This window comes from Zingiber officinale, chromosome 4A (genome assembly GCF_018446385.1).
Source record: "Zingiber officinale cultivar Zhangliang chromosome 4A, Zo_v1.1, whole genome shotgun sequence".
Classification (NCBI taxonomy): domain Eukaryota; kingdom Viridiplantae; phylum Streptophyta; class Magnoliopsida; order Zingiberales; family Zingiberaceae; genus Zingiber; species Zingiber officinale.
In genome coordinates, this window is record NC_055992.1 from 24,773,644 (window position 1) to 24,778,816 (window position 5,173).

The following is a 5,173-nucleotide window of genomic DNA, read 5'->3' on the forward strand; positions in this document are numbered from 1 at the left end:
CGCCTCGTCCTTCGGACGCACCGCGTGCCGTCCTTCTCGCTAGCTGCGTCTTCCGCTCGAGTACCTGTGCTCCTAAGCTCCTGGACACTTAGACACAAGGTTAGAAAACAACAGAACCTAACTTAACTTGTTGATCACACCAAAACCAACCTTAGGGTTCCAACAATCTCCCCCTTTTTGGTGTGATCAACCCAAGTTAAGCTAGGGTCCACAATAGATATGAAATTAAACAGTTTATTGCAATAACATGCAACATGATAGAAAAAATTAAATTTCAAACATTTTAATTTTCAATTTTGTCTACCTCCCCCTAGACTTATACTTTCCCTTCTCCCCCTTTGATCACAATAAAAATGAGGTACAAACGAAATCTAAGGGTTGACATTAAAAAAAATTTTGAAACTATATTTCAATAATTTTCAGGGAAATATTTCTAAGTCAAGACAAATTTCTAAGTCATTCGACATCAAGATTAAGAAGTTTTTAAACAGAAAGCTTTATGCAAGAAAATTTCAGAGAATTAATAACATAAAGAGAAATTTTCTATGCATTTATTTATTTATATATTTTATGCTTTAATCAGAAGGTTTAAATTTCCATTTTAATTTATCAGAAATTCTTATGTCACACTTTTTCAGATTTAAAGCAAAAAATATTAAACATGCAACAATTTGTATCATGTTAATTTCTATTATTTTTTGAATTTCAAGTTCACAAAAATATTTCGATAGCATAGATTCTAACTTGATAAAATTTTCCGACGCTATAAAAGATTCTTTCGACAATGTGCAAAATTTGTTTGAAAGAATATTTTGTAATTTGCAAGAATTTTTTAATAAAAATTCTAATTTGCAGGAATTTATTAATAATAGATTTCTTAATCCGAAACACTTTTTCGATGACTCATTTTCTGAATTGCAAAACTCTTTCGAGAAAGTAATTTGTAATTCGAAAAAATATTCGAAGAAAGTTTTTGATATCATTTCTAATTTGCATAATTCTTTTGAAAAAATATTTTGCAATTTACAAAAGTTTTTCGACAAAATTTCTAACTTGCAAAATTCTTTTAATAATAAGGCAAGTTTGACAATTGATTTTCTAATTCGAAAAATTCTTTCGATGATTCAATTTCTGATTCGAAAGACTCTTCAGGCAATTTTTCGATTGAATCATTTAATTGATCAGAGGTTCGAGTCCATACCTGACTTACCTTGTCAGTAATTGATTCTCCCCCTATCGAGTTGCTTTCTTCCGAAGATTCTCCCCCTTCATCGATCTCGGGATGTACTTCGGCTGTTGTAGTACTTACCTCGATTTTGGACTCTTCTGTCGGTGGCTCGGTGTCTATTGAGGTGTCAGCTTCTGAAGGTTCTTCGTAGAGTTGCAAGAACTTTTCCCAAAGTTCTTTTGCGCTTTTATAATCTGCGACCTTTTTGAAATCTTCCTTTGGTATTACATTCAGAAGATAATATTTTGCCCGCCCATTTGCCATAGACTCCTCACGTTGCTTTTCGTTCCAGAGGCGTAGATCGAGTCTTTCTCCGTTCGTGTTCTTTGGTTCTTCATTACCAAATTTCATTATTAAAGAAATACCAGAATCTGAGTTAAGGTATACCTCCATTTTTTGTTTCCAGATGGAAAACTCCCCCTCGAGTGCAGGTGGGTAGTCGCTAGCTCCGGCCATCGTTTTTGTTGCGTCAGACGACGGTTAGTCCTTCTGAGGCGTACTCGGCTCTGATACCACTTGTAGGACCGATGCGGCCGGGTAGAAGGGGGGGTTGAATAGCCCTGAAAAATAAAGCACAACCCTTTCTCGTACGATTAAGCTAACACATAAAAAGTAGATTAAACAGAAAATAAAGCATAAAAACGAGGCACCGAATTTGACTTGGTTACAACCGGGGAGGTTGTTAATCCAAGGATGAAGATCGCACTAAGAGCTCCTTCAGGCGGAGAAGCCTCGTTAAAGACAGAAGCTAATCTAAACAGTGGAAGCACACAAGTGTTGTTTACAATTTTTGAACTGATGAAGAGCTTCTGGACCAAGGCTATATTTATAGCCTTGGTCGGGGCGCCTGGAAGGGTTCCGGGTGCCCTGGGGGGGATAAAGTTTTATCCCCCACGTTCAGATCACGTAAATTGCGATCTTGGTCAAAATCAGGGTCCGGGTGCCCGGAAGCATTCCGGGCGCCCCGGAGCAAAAAGTCAACTGCGGTTGACTTTTTGTCCGGGACCACTTCTCCGTTAAGTCTCCGTCTCGGTCCGGGTCTTCTGCTCCGGATCCGCTTGATTGGGTGATCTCTGACATCCGGAATAGGGCTCACCCGAACTCATCTTCCGGTCTTCTCGAGCGTGCTTCCCTCCGGCTTCTCGTCCCTCGGAATTGCCGCGTGTCCCTTCTCGTCCACCAGCGTACTCATCCGCAGACTTCGTCCCTCGATCGCACCCCGTGTCGACCTTCGCGCTAGCTGCATCTCTTGCTCCCCGAGCAATCTTCCGCTCCGGCTTTCGTACCTCGGAACCATCGCGCGCACTTCCTTCTCGTCCGCCGATGTACTCTTCCGCAGCGCCTCGTCCCTCGGACGCACCGCGTGCCGTCCTTCTCACTAGCTGCGTCTTCCGCTCGAGTACCTGTGCTCCTAAGCTCCTGGACACTTAGACACAAGGTTAGAAAACAACATAACCTAACTTAACTTGTTGATCACACCAAAACCAACCTTGGGGTTCCAACAGTTGTCTTCCTTGTATTGTATGTGGATGACATACTACTCATTGGAAATGACATCCCTTTGCTGCAGTCTGTAAAGACTTGGCTGGGGAATTATTTCTCAATAAAGGACTTAGGGGAAGTAGCCTGTATTCTAGGTATAAAGATCTATAGAGATAGATCTAAGAGATTGCTTGGCCCAAGTCAAAGTACATATATTGACACGGTATTACTACGGTTTGCCATGCAGAATTCCAAGAAAGGATTTCTGCCGATGTCACATGGTATGAGTCTTTTGAAGACTCAAAGTCCCTCTTCTAGAGAGGAGAGAGACCGCATGGATAAGATCCCTTATGCTTTAGCCATAGGATCTATCATGTACGCCATGCTATGTACTCATCCTGATGTATCATATGCTTTGAGCATGATGAGCAGATACCAGTCAGATCTAGGTGAACATCACAGGATAGCGGTTAAGAATATTCTTAAATACTTGAGAAGGACTATAGAATATTTCTTGATATATGGAGACGATGGCGAGCTAGCTGTAAAGGGTTACAGTGATGCCAGTTTCCAAACTGACCAGGATGATTATAGATAACAGTCTGGGTTCTTGTTTTACTTGAATGGTAGTGCTGTGAGCTGGAAGAGTTTGAAATAGGACACAGTTGTTGATTCTACAACAGAAGCCGAGTATATTGTTGCATCAGAAGCAGCAAAGGAGGCAGTTTGGATCCGCAAGTTCATTATTGAGCTTGGGGTGGTTCCTAGCATAGCAGATCCTATAGAGCTCTATTGTGACAACAATGGAGCAATTGCGCAGGCTAAGGAACCTCGCTCACACCAGCGGACCAAACACATACTACAGCGCTTCCATCTCATTCGAGAGATCATCGATAGAGGAGATGTGAAAATTTGTAGAGTACCCACAGAGGCTAACGTCGCTGATCCCTTGACCAAGGCTTTGGCACAGAGAAAGTATGATGGTCACATTAGGTCATTGGGTGTTAGAGCCTACCCTGATTGGCACTAGTGCTAGTGGGAGATTGTTAGTGAGAGCCCTAGAGCCAATCATGTGATGATTATTGTATGGACTCGATGTATCATATTCCTATATATTTATAAAGACATTTCCTTATGGTTATTATACTTACTTGTATTGGTGCCAAATAACTAAGTATAATAGCGTTCTTGAGTGGAAGGTTCTTATCTATATCAATCGATTGGTTAAATTGATAGTGAGATGATATAGAGAACACTACTCTTAATCATTCCTAGTCAAGTATTGACATTCAGGAACAATGTTAATGCGCTGAGACTAGCATGTAGGTCAACTTGATGACTTGATCTCACAAGTCATGGATATTAGATATCAAGTTGACACATAGGTATGCATTGGAGAATGTATACTGAATGACCCGTTATGAGAAAGTATCATGGATCGTTATATGAGTGTCATATACTTTCTCATGTGAATATCAGTATGACTATCAGTCCTTGGACCTGAAGTCACCATAGTTCCCTACATAAGGAGTTGCATATTTTGGCTTCGTCAAACGTCACCCGTAAATAGGTGGACTATAAAGACGACTACTGGGTATGTAACAAATTATGCGGAGGGATGTGAGTGATGTAGATGAGATCTATCCCTCCTATATGACGGGAGTGACATTATGATTCTTGATAGAGTGAGACCACTAAGTGCATGGTCATACCCAAATGAATTAATATGATATATTGAGCTAATTTGATTAGAGTGAGTCTACTTGGAGTTCAAGACATAGATTGATTAGAAGATGACATAGTCTATGCCTCAATTGATCAATCTAGATGTCAAGGATAGAAGGACATTGTCACATATTGTGAGAGTCACAGTTAGTAGTCACAATGGTGATGTTGGATCTCAACATTCTTGTAACTTGTGTAGTAATGATGTGTTGCTAGATACCGCTCATTACTTATGTTTCTAAATGGGTTTAGGAGCATTGCCAATATTACAAGAACCTATAGGGTCACACACAAAGGGCAATTAGATGGAGATTAGGTTCATATGATAGACCAAGAGGATTAGGTTCATGTGATGAACCAAATTGGATTAAGAGTAATCCAAATTAGACTAATTGAGTTGAACTCAATTTGATTCATGTGTCGAATGAGTCTAATTTAGATTATGATTCATTGAGTTAATTTAAACCAATGAATAGAGATTCATTAAATTAAATTAATTTGAATCAAAGATTAGATTTGACCAACCATGGGAGATAAGAGGTCAAGTTTGACTTGACTTAAGAGGGAAGACGAAGGGTCAAGTTTGACTTGACCAAATGCCATCTCATTGTGACTTGGCATGGGCCAGCCAATGATGATGTTCCATATCATCAAGCCTACATCATTATGTGCCACCTCATGAGGAAGACCAAGAGCCATGATTCTTGGTATTACATGGAGGTATAATATGCACTTTAA